Source organism: Cupressus sempervirens, chromosome 2, assembly GCF_028749045.1.
Source record: "Cupressus sempervirens isolate cs-2001-9-10 chromosome 2, ASM2874904v1, whole genome shotgun sequence".
NCBI classification, from domain to species: domain Eukaryota; kingdom Viridiplantae; phylum Streptophyta; class Pinopsida; order Cupressales; family Cupressaceae; genus Cupressus; species Cupressus sempervirens.
In genome coordinates, this window is record NC_143119.1 from 353728048 (window position 1) to 353750543 (window position 22496).

Here is a 22496-nt window from a genome sequence, read left to right on the forward strand (position 1 = left end):
CGTAGATTGTCTAGGACAGTTCTGGGTGATAGTTTCTAGCTGTCTTGCAAATTATTGTAAGGAAGGCGCCCATGTTGGTTTCCATATTCTATTTTAGAATTCTGTAGTTCTACATTTGTGGAGATAACAAGAAAAGAAATCCATATTTTGTTCTCACAAATTCTTTTTGTTTTTGTATTTCTGTTATGTGTTTCTAGTATTGCGAGGAGCACCCTTCATCAAGTGGTATCAGAGCAGGAATTCTTGAGTGTGTAGATAGATCATCGACTATGACGTTGTTGCATTGGGACTGTGGTTTGGGCTGTCTGTGTGGACAGATCGTCGATTGTGAGACAATTTTCTTTAGGGTTTAAACAAAAACGTGAAAATGCCTCCACAAAGAGTGTGGTGGAAGAGCCAGAGGTGTACCACCTGAGGGTTTTAGAGCCCTTCAGAGACAAATGCAAGCATTAGAAAAACAAATGCGCAGAGGGATGAATCTTGTTGTAAAAGATAAAAGTGATGATCAAGGAGAACAAGAAGAAAATGCTGAAGACGAGGAAGTTTTAAACCCAGAAGAAGAAAGGCTTTTTAGGGCCATCTCCAAGCTTGGAAAAAATCTTAAGTTTGAGGTTCCCACATTTTTGGGAAATTGTAACCTAGAGGAATTGATCAATTGGATCAATCAATTAGAAGAATATTTCGAGCATGAGGATATTGAAGATCCAGATAGCGTCAAATTTGCGAACGCCAAACAGAAGGGTTAGTTGAAGATTTGGTGGGAGGAGATTCAATAGGAGCGGATTAGAAGAGGAAAGGATGAAATTACAAGATCAGATAAGATGATAGCTAAATTAAAGCAACAATTCATTCCTGTGGATTATGAGCTTGATTTGCTGAAGAATATGCAAGGGTTGAAGCAAGTTGGAAGATCTGTTTAGGAGTCTAGAGAAGAGTTCTACCAAGTTCTCATCAAAATAAGCCAATGACAAGGAGAAAGTTGCCCGTTACTTGAATCGGTTGAGGCCAACCATTCAAGAGGAGCTAATTTTGGTTCGAATGAACAATATTGAGGAGGCATACAAGTTTTCCCTAAGAGGAGAAGAGAAGCTAAACAAGAAGTTTGAAAGCCGAAAAAGCGGAAGTGGACATGGTTGAAGATCTGGTGGACGGTCTTATGGAGATCGAAATGAAGATCAGAAGAAGGATGAGGCTAGCAGTAGTAGTCAAAATTGGAGGGGAAACAATTTCAACAGTTCCCATGATCAGAACAATAGAGATCATGGAGGAAGAGGGAGACGATAAGGATCAAGAAGAGGAGGCTTCCGTGGAAAATGCTCTTACTGTGGGGAAGGTCGTAGAGCATTTGAATGTCCTCAGTGCCAAGGAAGGACATATAGGAAAATTGAAGACCTAGCTAGAGTTGTACATGTGGATGAAGATGCCAAATCATCACATTTTGAAGATGCTAAAAGAGGAGACGTATTGATTAACAAAAGAGTCCTACTGAGTGCTGAGAAAGAACCTGTTCAACGGAGGAGCTTGTTTCCCATAAGGTGCAAGTGTGAAGATAAGTATTATGATGTGATCATTGATGGTGGAAACACTAAAAATTTGGTGTTAGAAAAGATGGTCATGAAGTTAAAGCTCAAGAGGTAGAAACACCCACGTCCATACCATATTGCCTGAGTGTAGGATAACCACAAGATCATGGTCAATGGGAAGTGCCTAGTGAAGTTCAAGATTGGAAGAAGCTACCAAGATGAAGTGCTTTTTGATATCATACCTATGGACATATGTCATATGTTGGTGGTAAGGTTGTGGTAGTTTGGTAGGCATGATGTACATGATGGTTGTGTGAATACCCACACTCTGACAAAGGATGGAGTGAAACATAAGCAAGAACCATTGAAGGACAAAGAAGAAAAGGTACGTAGTGTTGCTAGAATATGTTTTGCTGACAGAAAGAAGTTCCTACAAGGTATGAAACATCAGCATGTGTTTTGCTATAATTCCAAAAGATGGTAAAGAAGAAGTAGAAGAGGTACCTACAGAAGTTGTAGATTTGTTGGAAGAGTTTTCAGATATTGTATTGGATAATGTGCCTAATGGATTACCATTAGTGAGGAAGATTGGTCACTAGATGGACTTGATTCTAGGAGCCAGTTGTCGAACTAGGTAGTGCACAAAATTACACTAGCAAAAAGTGAAGAGTTGAACAAACAAGTGCATGAGTTATTACAGAAGGGGTTGATTCGAGGGAGTCTGAGTCCATGTGTTGTACCAATAGTATTAGCACCAAAGATGAATGGAGGATGTGCACAAATTCTTTGGATATTAACAGGATTACAATCAAGTATATAGTTCCATTGCCATGGATGGATGATATTAAGGATTGCTTGAATAGAGCTGTGTATGAGTGGTTAGTGATGCCTTTTGGGCTAACCAATGCAACAAGCACTTTCATGCAGCTCATGAATGAGGTATTGAAGGAATTTCTAGGTAAGTTTGTCATTATTTACCTAGATGATATTTTGATCTTTAGTAAGACATTGGAAAAACATATAATGCATATTTGTAAGGTGTTTGGGAAGTTGAGGGAAGAAAAGTTGTTAAAAAATTTGAAGAACTATAGTTTTGTGAAGGAGTTGGTGTATTTGGGATTTGTAGTTTCAGCCGAAGGTCTAAAAATGGACCCTCAAATAGTGAAGGCTATCCTCGAATGGCCTACTCTAAGGAGTGCAATGGAGGTAAGATCTTCTCATGGCTTGGCTAACTTTTGCATAAAGTTTATTAGAGGTTTTAGCAGTATTTGTGGACCCTTGACTGAAGCAATGAGAGGAGATATGAAAGAATTTAAGTTGACTGTAGGGGCAGATAAGAGTTTTAATTTGTTGAAATAAAAAGTTACTGAACATCATGTTTTAGTACTTCCAGATTTTAATAAGGTGTTTCAAGTAGGCTGTGATGCTAGTGGTACTACAATAGGAGTTGTTTTGAGTAAAGAAGATAGACCTATTGCTTATTTCCTAGGTTGCACAAGTACCTCCCTCCGCCCCCTCCTTTGGACCATGATTTGGTTCGCACCAGTTTCAATTTCGGGTCCGGTTCGAACTTGGTTTGACTAGGGTCCTCTTTTTGCAGGGCTATTTCGATCTAGTTCGAACCAAGGTTCGAACCTAGGCGAACCACGTCCAAAAAATCGAACCCAGTTTGAACCCGTGGCTATATTCACCAGAAAATTTGAATTTCAGACTATATTCAACTCACTCATGACATACCATATGTCGCTGCTATATCTATTTTTTCATTTTCCAATATAATAGTTACCAAGAAGGGTTCGATGTGGAGTTTAAAGTCTGGAAATTGAAGGGCAAGTATTAAGTTTAATTTTATGAGCTGCTAGTGGATTGAACTCTTCATTCTCTGAGAAGCTATGGGTGCTACACAAGGTATACTTCTCAATGAGAGGGCTGTACCTACTGTAGAGTGTTGTGCTAGTCCCTAGTTGGCCGTACAAGTCAAAGAAGGAATTTAATCAGTCAAATAACCCTTAGGGTTAAGCCTTGCAGTCTGAATATTACATGAAAATCATATTGCTGATATATCTATTTTTTCATTTGGCAATATTATAGTTACCAAGAAGGGTAATGACATACCATATGTCGCTGCCCAGTCATGTGGTTATGCTTTGAACACATTAACATCAGGAATAATATGTTACCAAGCCCTTGACGTCACCACCAGAAAATTTGAATTTCAGACTATATTCAACTCCTCTTCCATTATAAATGTGTTTATGCTACTATGCTACATTCTAATTTTAACTCATGCTTCATATATATATATATATGTTTTTTTTAATAAATTTTTTTACATGGTTTTGTACTAACGAAACCAAACCCATGGTGTTTTAAAGTTTTTAACTCATGCTTCATAAAAATGTATATATATATATATATATATATATTTTTTTTTTTTTTTTTTTTTTTGAAAAAAATATGTTTTTTTAAACACGTTTTTGTACTAACGAACCCAAACCCCTTTCCAAAATTTTGTTGAACCAACGAACCAGTTCTTGAAGTTCGAACTTGGAACTGTACCTGAACTAGCAACTTAGCTTATTTCAATAAGAAGTTGAATGATGCTTGTTTCCTTTGTTCCTGTACCTACCAAGATTTTCAAAATCATCATAATGTCAGGCGGAGTTTCTCATGTAGTCTCATAGGCTATGTGTTTGTGTACATTTCCCTATAGCCCCATCCAACTGGATTACAAAAAAATATTCTTGTCAAAACAACCTACAAATATGCCAACCTTCGAACTTTAAAAGTCTTAAATTCATGACATTTTTAGGGATTTTATGATTTTAATGTCTTTGGCTCATCCTAGCTCCATTCAACACTTTGAATTTTTGGAATCCGACTTTTGAATCAAGACTTATTCAAGGTTAATTATGCCCTCCAAAACATGTAATTCTATCCCAATTCTTAATCTCTCTAACCAAAAACAAGGTTAAGAAAAGCTCTCCAAATATTTATTTTAATTGAAAGCATTAACCTTTTGAAAAGGAGGTTAGGTGGAAAAACTTAAAAACGTGTTTTGACCAAGAATATTAACCGCGAAAATCCAAAAAAGAGGTTAGGTGGGAAAGTTGAGAAACATATTTTTGATTGAAATCTTAACCCCGATGTCCAATTGAAAGTTATAAAGGAAGAGGTTAATTAATCTCAAGAAAAGGTTGTTATTTTCCATGCTTGTGCGAAAGCATAGAAATTGTATGAAATAAATGAAAGGGAATCTTTGTCTAATATTGCAGCTATGAATAGTATTGGAGACGAGCTTGCAAATTGTTTAATAAATGCTTCACAGAACAATAAGATGGCGGACTTTTATTAGGTTCTCAATGGATAGAAGAGCGAACATAAGATGTGTATGTCAAATATGGAAAGCTTGATGAGCTGCATAATAAACTTTTGAGACCTTTATCACTTTTGTCTCTACCTAGTGTTAATTTCTAAACCTCCCATTGTCATTTGCATCTCGATCTCAATATACGAGCACACACAGTAAGCACTTATGGCAGCCAGTTTGCAGAAAATATGTAGAGTGTGTTCATAGAAGTGGCTGCACGTGACTTGTGTGATGAAATGCCTCCATGAGATTTCTATTAGAGTTTATAACTTGGTGAAGCTTAGAAAAATGCCTTGTGGGGATGTGGTGCCATTAGATCTTATGACGTTATAATATAATCAGCTTAAAATAATTTTTTGAAAAACAACATCAATAGAACCAAGTTATCAAATTTCTGCCATGGCATATCTCTAGAAGAGGATATTTGAATGCATGTGGACCACTTGAGAAAATGCCATGGTAGTCCTATGCAAAATGGAAGAGTCAAAAGCATGAAAGTATTGGCAAATATATGATGGAACTGTCTAATAGCTTGATACATGACTATACAATAAGAAAACGATACTGCGACAGTCATCATAAGATAATATTTGATAGAAATTGGAAGCGTGAAAATGCTCCAGCCGGTTTGTGCAACCTATGGAATCATAGACATGGCACGGGTATTTTTTTGACAAAATAGCTCAAAGGTTGCATGCAAAGGTTCACAAATCGGGAGTATAACAAATATTTGAATAGAATCTGCTTGGTAAACACATGATGTGTTTCATCAAATGCCTTGTCGAATTCAACATCTGTAGTTGTTAAGTGGGCACAAAGTTGAGTTGTATGTGAACACTAGTCCCAACTACTGGCTTCATTTTGTACAAGCCATGGTGATCATTGATTTATTGTTTGGCACAAATAATCCAGCATGCGAGCAGCGAGTGTGTCTTTCCATTCCCTCCCTTATAAGGCTGTGTAAGGAGACATCCTTAGTCAAAGGCCCATGCCGAGACGAAGATATTGATAAATATGAAGAAAAGATGGATTGCGAACTGTTTGGCAAAAGGCGAGAGAATAAAGTGGATGCATGATGGTAGATTTTTGAAGAAAAAGATTAAAAAGTTGGATGGGTATGCCTATAGATTAAGCATGAGCTCATGGGTTCTGCAATGACATGTCATATGTTAGATATGGAATCCATCAAAGCAAAAAGGTGGACAGATTGTTATTGGTTATTGTAGTGAGAGAATCAAATGCAATGTATCAAACCATTGGCAAAAGATTTGGAGAAAATACAATTGGCAAGTTGAAGCTAAGTTTGAGCACTATCCTCAAATTGCACAAGACGAAGGATTTTGGCATTTCTTTGTGTGGCATATATGTGTGCCACATGCATGTTTTTTTTTTTAGGCGTTAGTTCAGCCTAAACAATTTATGGACATACTAAATGCAAAAAGGAGGATCCAAAGGAGATGTAATTTGAGCATGGTGTCTATTCTTTGTGTGTTGCCAATGATTAAATGTTTTATGAGCTCTATGCTGGTTTATGACAATATATTTCTCCAATCTTGGTCTTAATGCATTTTGCTTAGTTTTGGTTAGTTTTGTTAAGGTTAATTAACCTCTCCCAAAATGTGTAAGAGGGAGTTCGTTATTAACCCAGAAGGGAGTTAGTCATGTGAGAAAGCCTATAAATACAAGGTTATTTGTAATGTAAATGGGGGGCAAAAATTTTGCAAAGGGGAAACTCTGGAGAATTTCTCAGAGAAAACTTTCAATAAATTTTAGTTTCATATGATGTATAAGGGTTTTGAATTTGTATACTATCAAGAAGATAATGAAGAATACTTTGTTTGTAGGTCTGAAATGTTCTTCTGATAACAATCATTAATTCATCAAATGTTAAATTGGTGATTGTTCTTATGCATCTATGTGTAGCATTTAACTTGGTGCAAAGAAATGCATTAATTCCATGGTATCATGATTTGGATGTATTCTATAGCTTACCGCTTTGGATGTTGCGATCTGTTGTATTGCTCTCACCATCATTACATTTGGATTCCCAAAACCCTTTGTAAACTTTTGTCTTTTATGAATCTCAGTCAGTAGTCATATGTCTACTATTGGAGTTCATATTCCTATCTTCTTTCAATTTTGTTTTCTATCCTTTCGTGCTTTCAAGTGAAAAGTACACAAGAACCCCAAATACCAACATCGTACGAGGGAGTTGCCCCTCTCAAATGCCAAGGAAGATTGTAAGTTGATAGTGATCAGTTGTAGTCTCTCCAACTGTTGGCACAGTTGTCACTATTCATAGGGTAAACGAGGTTAGTTTTGAAATTTTTTTCATAGTGACAAATCTGTTTACGAACAATGCCAAAAGAAAGTATTATGTTTATGACTAGGAATTTTAAGCTCTAGCTTAGGCATCGAAGAAGTGGAGACACTATCTTCTTCCTAAGGAGTTTGTTTGTATACTAATCATTAAGCTTTGCAATATTTGGATAGTGAAGGAAAATTAAACCAAAGGCATTTGAAATGGGTTGAGTTTCTATAGAGTTATACATTTGTTTTGAAACATAGGAGTGGGAAGTTTAACAGAGTTGCAGATGCTCTTAGTAGGAGACAACTTTTGTTGATAGAGATGTAGATGGAGGTGGTTGGTTTCAAGGAACTCACGAGTTTGTATCCGGAGGATCTTGATTTAGGCGAAGCTTGAAAAGCTTATAAGGAACCTATTACACTTGACAGGACAAAGTGGTTTGATTTCATAATCCATGATGATATGCTATTCAAAGGAAGCTAGTTGTGCATTCCAAGAAATACTGTAAGAGAGAATCTCATCAAGGAGAAGCAGAGTGGAGGATTGGCTGGACATTTTGGTAGAGATAAAACCATTGCTTTGGTTGCTAGGAATTACTATTGGCCATGGTTGCAGCAAGATGTCAAGAAGTTTGTATAGAGTTGAAGAGTATATCACATGGCAAAAGGAATGAAGTGGAATAAAGGGTTGATAAACCATTACCCATACCAGAGAAGCCATGGGAACATGTCAGTGTGGATTTTTTTTTTCGCTTACCAAGGACTCAGTGAGGGCATGATTTAATATTTGTGGTGGTTGACAGGTTTAAAAAGATGACACATTTCATTCCCTACAAGAAGACTAGTGATGTTCATATTGTAGAGTTTTTTTCACAGAAGTGAGATTACATGATCTACCAAATAGCATAGTTACAGATCGATATACCAAGTTTGTTGTATATTTCTGGCGTACATTATGGAAGAAGTTGAAGACAAATTTGAAGTTCATCTCATTACATCATCCACATACTAATGGACAGACAGAGGTGGTGAATCGGAGTTTGGGGAATTTGTTGAGATGTTTGATTAGAGATAAGCCAAAAGGATGAGATTTGATTTTACCACAAACAAAATTTGCATAGAATAATTATGTCAATGAGAATACTGTTAAATTGCCATTCCAAATTGTATATGGGAGTAGTCCCAAAAATGCTTATGAATTGAGGAAGTTAGATAAGAAAGGGATAAGTAGTGTTGAGGTGGAGGATTATACAAAACTTTTGAAGAGCATCAATGAGGAGGTAAGGAAACACATTACAAGGATGAGCACACAGTGCAAGGCTAAGTCAGATGAGAAAAGGAGGTCTAAGGAGTTTCAGGTTGGGGATGAAGTCATAGTTCATTTGAGGAATGAATTTTTACAGGTAGGAACATATAACAAGCTGAAAATGTAACACACAAATTTTCCTAACCAATTTAAAATCAAGTATTTAACTATTACCTAATCCCATTCACATGACAATGACTTCCATTAACTAATTATAACTAGAAAGAAATAACTGCTTCTTAATCCATTTGCAATTTAAATTCAATGGCTGTAAAGGAAATAAATAAATGATTACATTGCTATCATTTAAATCAATCTAACATGTTCAACTGAAAGTAAAGTAGCAACTATCTTCTTAAACATGTAATATATTCATGTATACATATATATCTAAACTATCTATTTATGCTTCCATGATTCCAAAGTAAAAGTGCAAAAGAACATACAGAAATAATGGTGAAATCCCTTTGTGATGTTGTTCAAGCCTTGGCATTGGTGATAGGAGAAGCATTGTCATAGACTTAACCTCCCAACCGCGGACCCTACTTATCCCTGCACATCCTAAATAAAACAGCCCTCCCTATCTCGAGATCGGGCTTGGGATGTTTTTAAGTCCAGCCATCCGAGCAACTTGGTGGTTTGAGTGTCCCATCAATTATTCCTAAATAACTGAAGCTTATGGACAAACAAAAAAGATCTCATAATCGACACATCTGCCTATATCTACCTTGGCCAAGGATTTCAAATTGGGTTCGTAAACTCGATCTCCACCACTCGACTTGACAATTGATTTCATCAATAGGACATGCATGCGCTATTATATGTGTTTATTACTTAGTTATGTGATTTCAACCTTGATTCTCGCAGGTTATCTTCACCTTTTCACCATTTATGGCTTCCATGCCAGTGAATCCTAGATGCTTCAGAGATTATATCCTCTTTATCTTGTTTTACACCTCTTCACCATTAATGGCATCCTTGTTGGTGAATTTCTCGATGTTTGTACTTCATGATATTATTCACACCTTTGCATGATGTATAAAAAGAAAAAGAAATAAATTCAGACAGCAACATTGACTCATGGTTTTCAATATAATTTCCATCTTCCATATCCATGGTTGAGACAATCTCATGGTTATTAGTATAACAAGTGACATGATATCAAGCCCTGTGATGTTTCGGCTAAGGAAGCTATGCTTATATATGCATATTTTAGCCAACTATATATAAATCTAACAACAAACTTTACATTAAAATGGATAGAAGAACAGGACAGAATACCAACTTGGTATAGGAGTGAGAAAAGACAAAAAGATAGATCAAATATGTATCAGGATGGATTGAGCAAGATTCAAGTGACTCGTAGCAAGATGGTCTTTCCTCTCGCGGCTGGAAATGATAATCTTCCGTGTTTCCCTTGCTTTGTACTTGTTGATGGTTTAGGATATGAAAGAGGAAATTAACGGGTTGGCAATCTATGAGAACAATAGTGTTCTCAGACTCACTCGGTTTTGATTAACACAATAGCAGGTGAATGAAAAAGGTAGCCAGAATAGTAGAGAATAAGAGTTGTGTCAAATACGATTAATGACATTCTATTAAATGGCCGACCTTGGCTCTTCAGCTACCTTCAGTTATCAAGAAGGCCATTCAAAAGCATCACAAATTTTGAATTATAAAAGAAAGAATTAAAGAGGGAAAAGAATAAGGAGTTGAAGAGTTTTTAAATCTTTATTTTATTATTATTATAGACTTATATACGTTCATGTGTATATATTGGTGAAATGACATCATTAGATTATAAAGTTATAATTTATAAGTGTCACTTCATTTTTATATATATGTGTTTGTATTTTTAAAGGTTTGTAATAATGATTAAATGAGAGATTTCAATAATAAATCTTTAAAGGTATGAATTTTATATTTTAATTTTAGATTATTTAAGTTTTTATTATATTGTTTTCCTAATAGCTCATGCTGTCCTATAATGCAATTTGTGATCAAGTCTTCATATCTTTTGTAAGGTAGTCTTAGGTCATACCTGTTAATCTTGATGATTGGACCAATCGACCATCCTCTTCCGATGATCCCACTTAGCAATGCTTCCCCTCTCTTCAGTTTTCTTCCTGCAATCACCCAAGCAAAACATTCTCACCAAGGCATTAATTCAAAAATATATTGATCGTTAATTCCAATCAAACAATTGTCAATCATCTAATGGTAGTTATAGGTTGCTTGATTATTTTCCTCAACGTCTATATTAACTAACTCATTTCACATGATCATGAAAGAAATAATTCATTATTAGTTGGTACAACATATATAATTAACTAACTCGTTTCACATGATCAGGAAAAAGAAACAATCTATTAATAGTTGATACAACGTATATAATTAACTAACTTGTTTCACATGATTAGGAAAAAGAAATAATCTGTTAACAGTTGATACAATGTATATAATTAATTAACTTGTTTCACATGGTTAGGAATAATTTGTTAAACCAATAGTTATGATCAAATAAAAAATTAGGGCAAAATTTGGGATCTAACAGAAAATGAGGAGTTTGGACCATGTAAGATAATTGAAAAGGCATGCTTCTAGATATGTCTATGAATTAGAGTTGCCCACTGAAATTGAATATTTCGACAGTATTTAACATTTCAGATCTGATAGAGTATCATGAAGGAGGTGATGGAGATGAAGTCATAGAAGCACAGTGGAGTATTCCAACAAGTACTTCAGTTGCAAAGGAGATTGAGGAGATACTAGACATTCTTGTTGGCAAAAGTATAAGGAGCAAAACATATGAAGAGTATTTGATCAAATGGAAAGGGAGACCAGTAGAAGATTCATCATGGCTGCCAGGGGCAGAGGTTTACCGTCTTGGTTTTCCTTTGAACACCTGAGACGTGATGGGGTCACTCCTCAAATTACCCTGGGTGTCTAATGTAGGAGCATCCTGGATGGAAGAGCAATCTTGCATCAACCAAAAATATTTCCTTTTTGTTTATTGAATAAGGGTTGTCTCAATGCAGAGTTGTTGTTTGTAGAGGCCCTCTACTTAGTAACTCAATCATACAAGCTCAAAATGTCCGAATTTCAGAGATGGAAGTTCATCTTGGATATATCAGCCAACCAGTTGAGGTTCATTGATTGAAGTAGTTATTCAGAGACTTTTTATTTATTGTAAGTCATTATTGAGGAGTTTCTCTATCTGGTAGGGGCACGTAGACTCATGGTATGCATAGTGATTGACTTATTTGTTAGTTGGTTATATTTTAAAGGACGTAATAGTTAATAGTAAGTCAATGCTTGTTTGAGAGGGACCCTTACTATTTTTAGTAAGGCAGTTGGATGTGTGGTGGGAACAATGGTTGACCTTCATGTTCAAACGTGGTAGAGAGTTGATGTTATTAAGGAGATATTAAAGTTTATAATGACATTAGTGGTATTAATGATTAGTGTAACATTGACACTAGGGTATGTTGGGGTATCGAGACACTGGGATGAGTTTTTGGGATGGGCGAAACATAGGGCCATAATTTCAGGATGACGGGGGGGTGATAGGGGGCACAAAGGAGTAGGGGGTGTTGTACATTGAACATGTAGTACTTGAAATGCTAGTTATGAAATGATGTTTCATTAGAACATACCGAATTGAAATACTTAAACATAGCAAAATTACAATACAAACTAGGAGCATCGAACATATAACATAGTAAAATAGTACATACCCTATAGTAACACTAAAAATAAAATGAAATAGAAATTCTAGTACCCGTCCTGATGGTAGTATGATTGCATAATGGCAGAGGTGGGGGTTAGTCAGGTACTCCAAGTATGTCGAGCTAGAACATCCCAGGGATGGGTACTTTGAGTTTTTTTTTTTTTTTTGTGTGTGGGGGGGTGGTGAGGGGGGTGCCAAGAGTCCCTAGAATTCATTGTTAATGATGTGTGGGGGGGCGGGGGTAGGATCCCTAGATTTTACTCTTAATGATTGATGGTTATATTATGAAATTATTATTTAATAGCTAACTATATATATAGTGACTTTTAAGTGTGGGCCAATATATTTTATTAAAGTTTATCATGTGATAACCTATGGTTGACAAGAAGAGAAACTATAAAGGTTATTTACATAGTAACATGGGGATGCATCCACCCCCCCCACCACTTTTGCCTCACGTACTAGGGACTTAGACGCATTGGGGACTTAGGGACTTCGTTTCCCCATCCCCACTGGTGCCACTAGATTCCACCACCTCCGTCGAGGATGGGGGGACGTCGTGGTGTTATCTATTTGCTGATTTGACTATTTATGTTCAATGTTTGATGTTCCAATTCAATGCAATGTTCAAGTATTTACTCTTTTACATCTTTATAACTTATATTGCAATAAATATTTTCATAACTAGTATTTTAAGTACCATATGTATAATATCTACAACCCCTGGTTCCCCCACCACCATCCCCCTGCCGACCCCCTGCTGTCCTGAAATTAAGGCCCCTTTGTCCCCCTCTCCTAGAAACATGTCCCTTCATTCCCCTGTCCCCCAGGGTGGTGTAACTATGGTTATTTATAAGGTCATTTAATGAAGAGGGCGAACGACTTAGTCGTGCATTTGAATGTTGGTTGTTAAATTGAGGCATATTTATTATTAATTCCCCAAGTCAACAAATAGCTATAAAAGAGAATATCAAAATCATTAAAGTGTCTTGTTGATGAAGACTCGTGGTTCTTTATGGAGACATTTTAAAAGCCCAAAGTTAGAAATAGGATTATTATGTTAATAATGAAAATTTCTTGTTTTGAGAAGTCTTTGGAGCTTGTCCAAGGATTTCGACACTTGCCTATGGAATTGTGAGTTCTGTTCTTCTGGCTCTGAGCATTTTGAGTTGGTGGAAGATCCAATGAAACTGTGCAATTAGCTATGGCTTCATTCAAAGGCAATGATTATGACAAATGGTGAAGAATTTGGGAGGGTTTAATGATTAATCATAGTATTTAATTCAGATTAGTTGCAGAGAAAACAAGAGACAGTTGCTAATCAAATTGCAGCTTTCTAGACCAATGTTTGGAGTGTTTAAGGGAAGCCACAACCTGTTAGAGAAGCCGCATGAGTCATAACGGTTGACGCCGATAATTTTGAGAAGGCTCGTGTGGGGTTTGCACAACAATATGATCACAGACTTAGCTGCCTAGAGGATTTCTTCCATTGTGTGCAAGCTGCATTCCATTTGGCATTAAAATGCAAAGTTGAAATATATGCCAGGTTTTTCACCAGTTACATACTTGTAGATATTTTTCAATCATATATTAGTTTCAGATTTAATTTGTTGCATATGTGATGGGGAATTAATGTTTATATCTGCACTGTAATTGGTTATTAAGAAGAAATGATAAATTGTATGACGTGTTTGATGAATTGTTTGTATCCATGTTGCATGCCAAATGTTTGTTAAAATGCTAAAGTACAGAGATTTATCATTTGGTAAGATTACATCCATGTGCTAAGTGTTTGAGTTCGTGCCTTCTTATTGCAAGTGAATATATCAGATCACCATTGCCATAAAAGTGTTTGACATAATTATTGCGCAAGGTACTTGTAATTTGTATTGTGTTTGTGGCATGAAAAATTCAGAAATTTCAGTTGAGACTTTGCACATAAACTGTTTGATGTAATGCATATGACATAAAACTAAAAATTTAACAGTACAAATGCAAGGGATATTATAGTGATGAAGTTAGAACCTGTTGGGATTCTTACAATAGAACAACAGGAACATGCCCAAATAGAAAAAGCAGTTTAGGATAACCCAATGTTGGGAGGAATGGGTGAAAGGAGAACAGAAAGCCCACTAAGAAATCTAAATAGTCAGCTTTATGATTCTTGACCACCTCTGCCAATTAACAGCAACAATTGTTACAATAGTTTCAGGATTTTATGATTAAATCCATGGTTCAATTGAGAATGGATCATACTAGGTCAAGAGGGTCAAGTAGTGAGCACAACAGAAGCAATGCCGAATGTGGGAATCCAAATAGAATAGTTTCTAATGCTGAGAGGACAGTAAATACAAGGTTTGATTGACAACTATGTTCTACATTTTTGTCAAAGAATATTGAAACATAAGCAATTACAGTAGTAGACGAAGAAGAAATAATCATTAGAGTTGATGTTATGGTGGCCTACCTTATGATGAATACAGGAATCTTCCAGCTGATGTAAGACAATTAATGAACTTTAATCAATTTATGAATCAGAGAAAAGACAAGGCTAGGCTCCAGCAAGACAAGAAGCCTAGTGGGCAAATCAGGCAAGGCACTCATCCTACGGAATATAAAGATGCATAAAATAAGGTTTCTCTACTGACATGATGGAAGTGAAAAGATAACAGTCAGATCGTGAGTACATAAATTAGATAAATTCTTAGCACTCAAACCCATGGAGGAAGATAACGATATACAGTTTTGTACAATGCCATACAGTTTTATAGAATGCACTTGGAGGGAGCCGCGTGTGACTGGGGGCACCATGGATTAGTATCTCAAGATCATGTCACGACACACTCCTATGAGGAATATTTCAATAAGATGATTAATCATTTTGATGAGAAAGATATAGAAGCTTATTCAAGGAATTGGCTCAACTTGATATAGGTCATGGTTCTGGATATTTCACAAAGGAGAGTCATGGTGCTTTTTGTAGAAGGTTTAACTAATAGATTGAAAGGGTTGGTAAAGGTTCATGCACCTACTATCTTGGATGATGTCATTGGGTAGCTCTTGACCTTGAGATCACACTTTCAGCTCATCAGAAAAAGAACACACCTCCAATGATTGGTCAAGAATCTAGGAATGAACCAAGGAGGAAGTTGTACTTCTTTTGCAAGGAGCCATGGGAGCTTGGACATTGTTGCCTTGGTAAAAGAAAAACACATCCAATAAAGGTCATATCTAATGATGAAGATCGGTCAAACAAGAAGCTAGTACTTGAGCGGATGATGCATTGGGGGATCAATCACAACAGATAGAATGGGAGGATACTATAGCCAAAGATACTCCACGCATAGGCACTCTATCTAGAGGTCCTTGTAGCCAACCTTTCTAGTTGAAAGGTGTCCTTAAGGAACAACAAATGGTTTTCTTAGTAGATAGGGGAACAACATATTATTATTTTATTGATGACGGACTTATGGTGAAAAATGGGCTTTAGTCTAAGGAGTTTCTAGGATTCAATTTCATAGTTGCAGATGGTTCCTCATTGATTTACACTAGAGTGTTTCCCCAACTAAGCATTCAGAACCATTGATTTACACTAGAGTGATTCCTCAACTAAGCATTCAAATTGGAGAATGCACCTTAATAGGTGAACTTTATGAGCTTGGACTTAGCAATATAGATGCCGTTTTGGGACTCTAGAGGCTAGAGTTACTTGAATCGTATGTATAGGATTTTTGCCAAATGCAACTTGAATTTATTGTTGTTGGTAAGAAGATGGTGCTTAAGGGTATGGAAAATAGTCATTCTTGAGTGGTTTCAGAAAGGAAAGGAGGATGGAGGCTTTATTGACACATGCTAGTGTGGATTGATTAGTTCAATGTTTTGTATCTACTAATGAACCGCAATGGACTACAATTTCATGTTGATATCCAGTCAGTACTAGATAAGCACAATGCAGTATTTGGGGATATTCCTCCCAGTCAAACACCTGATTGTGGATTTGAACATGTCATTGAAGAGGATGCAAAGTCAGATATCAGCATGTCCCACAAAAACCAAGCTATTTGAGGAAATTGAAAAACATTCAAGGAATAATTGAAAATGGGTCATTAATGTCCTAGCTCCAGCCCCTTCACTTTATCAATTATTTTGCTTAAAAATATGGATGACATTTTGTGTATGGGCATAGATTATAGAGCTGTGAACAAGAAGAACGTAAAGAAAAGTGCCCCATTCCTAGGATCGGAAAGCTTCTTGATGAGTTACACAGGGTTGTGCGCTTTTCTAAATTAATCTCTATTTAGGCTATCGCTAGATTCGTGTCTAGGAAGGAGGCATACACAAGACTGGTTTATGTTGTCATTACACACTTCAAGTTACTTGTCATGCCATGCAACCTCACAAATGCACCAAATCATGCATTCCATCAGCAACTGCAAAGATTTCTTTTGTTTGTCTTTGATGATATATAGATATACAAGTCTTGGAGTTGATCATTTTCACCATTTGGATGTGGTATCGATTTTTATGGAGGCCTAACCACTATATGCTAAAGCTTCCAAATGTGAGTTTGGGATGATTGAGATTCTTTTGGGCATGGGATTCAAGTGGACAATGTAAAGGTACATCAAGTGAAAATAGGCAATTTTTGGTTGGCAATTGTAATATCCCAACGGATATTTTTCCCCACTTTTTTTCACAGTAATTCTCGGAAAGAGAACAGAGAATTTATGCAATAAAAACAAACAAATCTAGTAGAAAATGTTTATATGAAACTCAAAAAATTTGTTATTGCATTTTAAACTGGCAATATAATGTAATGTCCACATTTTTGGCAAGTCTGTAAAATTGATGGAGTTAGCTCATCATAGCGACCCTTATGAGTTGATAGGGTGTTTTGGGGGTTCTAGTTGTGGACTTGCTATTTTTAGTAAGTCTATTTTTGGCAGTTGCTATTTATGGCAGTGCAATGGTTGGCTTTGGCAGTTGGTCGTCACCTGCAATAAATAAGGTTAATAATTGCATGAGCTCTTATTTATTCATTAATTATTGAGTTGCATTATAATAATAATATCTATGTTATTATAATAATTTCATTAAGAGATATTTCTAAAAAGTGTGTTGGAAAATTTCAAGTGTTCAATTCTTTTGGGAAACTTCCACAATTTTTGAAGTGGAGTTTCTTAGGAAACTTTGGCCAACAAAAGATTATAAATAGGAGCTCATTTTATTGGGAAAAACATGCTAGAATATTTATTTTCTTTTTTTGCCTTTGTTGCTTTTCCTAAGTTCTGATTTTTGTGCCCTTCCTGAAGTATAAGGGTCTGAATTATGAGTTTTCCCATTGGATCTACAGCTGGAGTATTGTAGATTCAAATCTGAGATTTGTTCTGAGTGTTGTGCAAATCATTGCTGATTTGTAACAATTTGCTTCTTTACTCCTATTGTACGATCTGTGTCTAAGGAGACTAGCCGTTAAAGAGTTCGGGGGTTTGTGGAGAGATTTCAATCAGTTTCGAATTGTCAAAATTGCTGAGTTTGGTGGTGATTTGAATTAGGGGTAGAATTGACAATCAAACTAAATCTAGAAGGCAATGTTTCTTGGTGTGAAACTTGAATGAGTCTGGAGCCAATTTTCTTCCTTCTTGGACTAGAAGGCATTGTATATTGGGTCTATACATAATTACAAGTCATGGTGAAATTGCCCCATCAGTCGCACACAATTCAGCAAGCTAGGCGTTTACCATTTGTAGCTGTGATCTGCACATGTGGAGCCACGTGAACATATTCAGTTCAATGTTCAAGCATTCACACCTATGATTTGGCTTCAATTGCATCTCCTCCATTAACGTGTGCAAGAGGTGACTAGATAAAATTGTATTTGATCTTTGGGAGATCTGCTTGGAAGTTTGGATAGGGATTTGCTTGTTAGTTTGAAATTACAACTAGGTTCTAAGTGTTGCATTTTTTGCTATCAGTGGTTTATGCAATTCAATAAAGCAATCATTTTGATTTTCAAAAATTGAATAAATAAACATTGTTCAGTTGCATCAACATTTTGGATAGAGGCAAATTCAGAATTCAGTAAATTGGCTTGTCCTTCCTCATGGTTATCTAGAAAATTGCCTCTATTTTTTATATTTTGGGCGTGGTACTTTGGAATTGAAAAAATTGTGAATTGACAAACATTTAAAGTTCCTTAATATTGTTTGCTAAGTGTTTGACTAAATGCCAAATCTCTAATAAGTAAGGGAAGTTGATGTTTGTTAAAGCCATATTTGACAAGGGTTATTATAGTTGTATCAGAGCGGTTCCCTGCCAGCCTGCAAGAATTGGGCTCGGACTCAATTATTATTTTGATTAGTGCTTAATTATGTGAGTGTCAACATTTGTATCATGGTTGATGATAGGAGATATGTACTAGGTATGCACTATATCCGAAGAGGACGTACCACTCCACCTAGAGAAGGTGAACGTGAGATACAATTTGGTTTTGTTGGTAGTCCAGGTGGTTCAGGTGGGTCAGGAGTTAGAGATCTTGATGTTGACAGAGAAGCTGTGCAAACATTTAGGAACCTGGCAGCTAGACAACAACAGATGACAGGTGTACTGCAACAGTTGTCTAACACTCTGTAGCAGATAACACTTCCTCGAAGACAAAGTAGGTAGAGAACACATGATGTTTCTGTTGGTTCTCATAGATCTCGAGTCAAGGATAGAACCCAAGATGGTGATAGGTACAAGAATGCAGATAGGATTTGAGTTTAGGATCGTGGTGGATTAGTTGACAAAGTTGACATACATACTGGCACTCATGATAGGTTGCAGAGACCCATGTTTCTGAAACCTGAGGTGGATGCAGTCAATATTGAGTCTGAGGCTGCTCCTTTTGTTGATAACGTAGTGGCACACTTTACGGAGTGGGATGCTTTACCACAGGCTATTAAAGATCATTTGGATTTTGGTAGGTTCCTGACGAAGAAAGGAGAGCATTCCAGAGCAATGTTAGCACCTAAGAGGCAAAAAACTTGACAGACTGAGTTACAACAAGTTGCTAGTAAGATGACGTTGGAGCACTTTGATGGTACTAGGAGAGTTATAGCTTGAGCTTGGATTCATAAGCTTGACACATATTTGGCTATGTCCTATGTCAGAGGTGGATGCTATTAGATTTAGAGTGTTGCATCTAGATGTAGCTGCCCATGACTTGTGGTACCATGGGTTAAGTTCTTTGCAACATGATTAGGTCACTCCTATCAGGAGTTCATGGATTGCTTGATTGAGAGATTTGATAGGAAGGATCGAGAGGAGTACTTCCGTGAATTGGCTCAGTTGAAGTAGTCTGGTGGATTGGAGAGTACATCAGTGAGTTCCAAAGGCTTCTAGTCATGGTTTATGATATTTTCGAGTGTAGACAAGTGATGTTATTTATGGAGGGATTGACTGAGCCACTTCGTGGATGCGTGAAGTCATTGGACCCATCTTCTCTACAGGTAGCGACGAGGAAGGCATGAGACTTGGAGTCCACTTCTTCAAGCAGGGTTTCTTCACAATCTTTTGCTCTTCTGCTCGATGATGAGCACCCGCCAATTGTTGAGGACAAGGGTAATTCAGTGGGGAGGTTTGATGATATTTCTAGAGATGATTTGAGGAGGCGTCAACCTTGCTATTGGTGCAAGGGGCCTTTCTCTAAAGGTCATACTTGTGCGTTGAGGTTGAAGGGAGTAGCGAATCGTGGTATGTGGGTTTACACTAACATGATTGAGGATGAGTCATTACAGCAGCATGAGGATGCCGATGGAGATGATAATATTGATGATAGAGTTTATTTTGTGATGAGTATTTATAGTTTGGTATTTGACTCACATGTTCAGGATTTGCATCAAGTACAAAGTTGGTTTGAGTCTAAGCTGGATTGTCTGTAGGATGATTGGGTAGGTATAATGAAGGAGAGTGTGTTGAGATCTATGGATTTGTCTGTTAGTGATGTTTCGACTTTTACATCACCAACAGAGGTATTTAGTACTATGTTGCAGGTCATGTTATTCGGTCTGATGGTGGTATTGGCATTCAGTTGGTTCAGTGAGGACAGGGACATCATTTGCTTCTTATGTGATCTCGGTGAAGGTTTTTGGGAGGGAGGACTGTAATGTCCGCGTTTTTGGCAATTCTATGCAGTTGATGGAGTTAGCTCATCATAGTGACCCTCATGAGCTGACAGGGTGTTTCAGGGTTCCCAATTGTGGACATGCCATTTTTAGTAAGTCTATTTTTGGCAATTTCTATTTATGGCAGTGCAGTGGGTGGCTTTGGCAGTTGGTTGTTAGCTACAGTAAATAAGGTTAATAATTGCATGAGCTCTTATTTATTCATTAATTAATAATTATTGAGTTGCATTATTATAATAATATTTATGTTATTGTAATAATGTCATTAAGAGATATTACTAAAATGTGTTGGAAAGTTTCAAGTGTTTAAGTTATTTTGGGAAACTTTCACAATTTCTGAAGTGATGTTTTTTAGGAAACTTTGGCCAACAAAGGATTATGAATAGGAGCTCATTTCATTGGGAAAAGCACTCTTTAGTATTTATTTTCTTTTCTTGCCTTTGTGGCTTTTCTTGAGTTCTGATTTTTGTGCCCTTGCTGAAGTATAAGGGTCTGAATTTTGAGTTGTTCCATTGGATCTACAACTGGAGTATTGTAGATTCAAATCTGAGATTTGTTCTGCGTGTTGTGCAAATTGTTGCTGATTTATAATAATTTGCTTCTTTACTCCTATTGTAGATCTGTGTCTAAGGAGACTAGTTGTTGAAGAGTTTGGGAGTTTGTGGAGAGATTTCAATCAGTTTTGAATTGTCAAAATTACTGAGTTTTGAATTGGGGGCAGAATTGACAGTCTAACTCAATCAGGAAGGTAGTGTTTTTTGTTGGTGTGAAATCTGGGTGAGTTTGGAGCCAATTTTCTTCCTTCTTGGACTGGACAGCATTGTGTACTGGGTCTGCACATAATTACAAGCCGTGGTGAAACTGCCCTATCAGCCGCACACAATTCAGCAAGCCAGGTGTCCACCATTTGTAGCTGTGATCTGCACATGTGGAAACATGTGAACATATTCTGTTCAATGTCCAAGCATTCACACCTATGATATGGCTTTAATTTCATTTCCTCCATTAACGTTTGCAAGAGGTGACTGGATAAAATTGTATTTGATATTTGGGAGATCCACTTGGAAGTTTGGATAGGTATTTGCCTGTCAGTTTGAAATTACAACCAGGTTCTAAGTGCTGCATTTTTTGCTATCAGTACTTTATGCAATTAAATAAAGCAATCATTTTGATTTTCAAAAAAAATAAAAAATAAACATTGTTGAGTTGCATCAGCATTTTGGATAGAGGCAAATTCAGAATTCAGTAAATTGGCTTGTCCTTCATCATGGTTATCTAGAAAATTGCCTCTGTTTTTTATATTTTGGGCATGGTACTTTGGAATTGAGAAAATTGTGAATTGACAAACATTTGGAGTTCCTTAATATTGTTTGCTAAGTGTTTGACTAAATGCCAAATCTTTGATTAGTAAGGGAAGTTGATGTTGTTAAAGCCATAACCGACAGGGGTTATTACATATAATAACATCACATAGCAATCGAATCTTAGAAATAACAACAACAGTCAGATTGGAAACTCATAGAAATGAACCTGTAACTCCAAGTGTGAACCATTGCCAATGTTCCATTTTTAATTATTATACCTACACATCTTTTTACAACCTTTCTCTTTCAATCACTATATGTGTGAATCCAACAAGGGCTAAGACACTGTCAGGGAACCTGCAAATCCATTTTCAGGAAGTACAAGATAGCCTTTGCAAGTATTCAAGTTTCACAACATCACCCACATACACACATCACTATCCTAAAAGCACCTATAATTAACACAGGCCAGATCCTAAACACAAAAAGTCAATAAATGGCAGCAATCAATCCATCAGATTTATGAGTTAGGTTAAAAGAAAATACAGAGTGGTTGCAATAGGAATTTTGGAGCTCCATGTATCATTTAATGAGTAACTGGAAGAATGATATGCTTCTCTCTTTAAGCATCTGGGAACAATTTTTTTCAAGTTCTGTCTGGGAATTTCTTTATACAAGATTTCTCTTTTGAGATTTGAAGTCAATCCGATGTGTATCAGTGCTCATTATGCTGTTATTATCTCTTTATTGTTGTCATGGATTTTGAATTTTTTTGGTTCTGATTGCCCCCA

At 36.5% G+C, this 22496-nt stretch overlaps 1 protein-coding gene across 3 annotated transcripts in view; it reads left to right on the top strand.

The window, feature by feature from the left end:
* Nucleotides 1-22496, top strand: part of LOC149572592 (uncharacterized) — a 321499-nt gene that overhangs the window by 229782 nt on the left and 69221 nt on the right. The gene's annotated exons all lie outside the window — the stretch shown is intronic.